The following is a 487-nucleotide window of genomic DNA, read 5'->3' as shown; positions in this document are numbered from 1 at the left end:
GCCAGAGGGAGAAGGACGAAGCCCGAGCAACGACGAAGGGAGAAGCAATACTGCAGATTAGTTAATGGATATTTTCTCCATCAAAGGGCTGTCGACGGACCGCAGACTCTGCATAAGATCGAGGAATATTATACGTCTGCGAGTACCGGAAATGAGAAAGAGAAGAGGGGGGGTGCAAGGAGGGTGTAAAGGGGGGGAGGGGATGGTACAAGGGGCGTGTAAAGGAGGAAGGGAAGGGGAAATGGTACAAGGGGGATGGTACAAGGGAGGTGTAAAGGGGGAAATGGTACAAGGGGGAGGGGGATGGTACAAGGGGGGAGGGGGATGGTACAAGGGGGAGGGGGGATGGTACAAGGGGGGTGTAAAGGGGGGAGGGGAAATGGTACAAGGGGGTGTAAGGGGGGGGGGTACAAGGGGGAGTGCAAAGGGAGGAAGGGGCCAAAGGGAGGGGGGTACAAGATGGGGTATAAAAGGGGAGGGTGGTAAA

The sequence above is a fragment of the Penaeus monodon genome, chromosome 33, assembly GCF_015228065.2.
Source record: "Penaeus monodon isolate SGIC_2016 chromosome 33, NSTDA_Pmon_1, whole genome shotgun sequence".
NCBI lineage: Eukaryota > Metazoa > Arthropoda > Malacostraca > Decapoda > Penaeidae > Penaeus > Penaeus monodon.
This window is presented reverse-complemented; position numbering follows the sequence as displayed.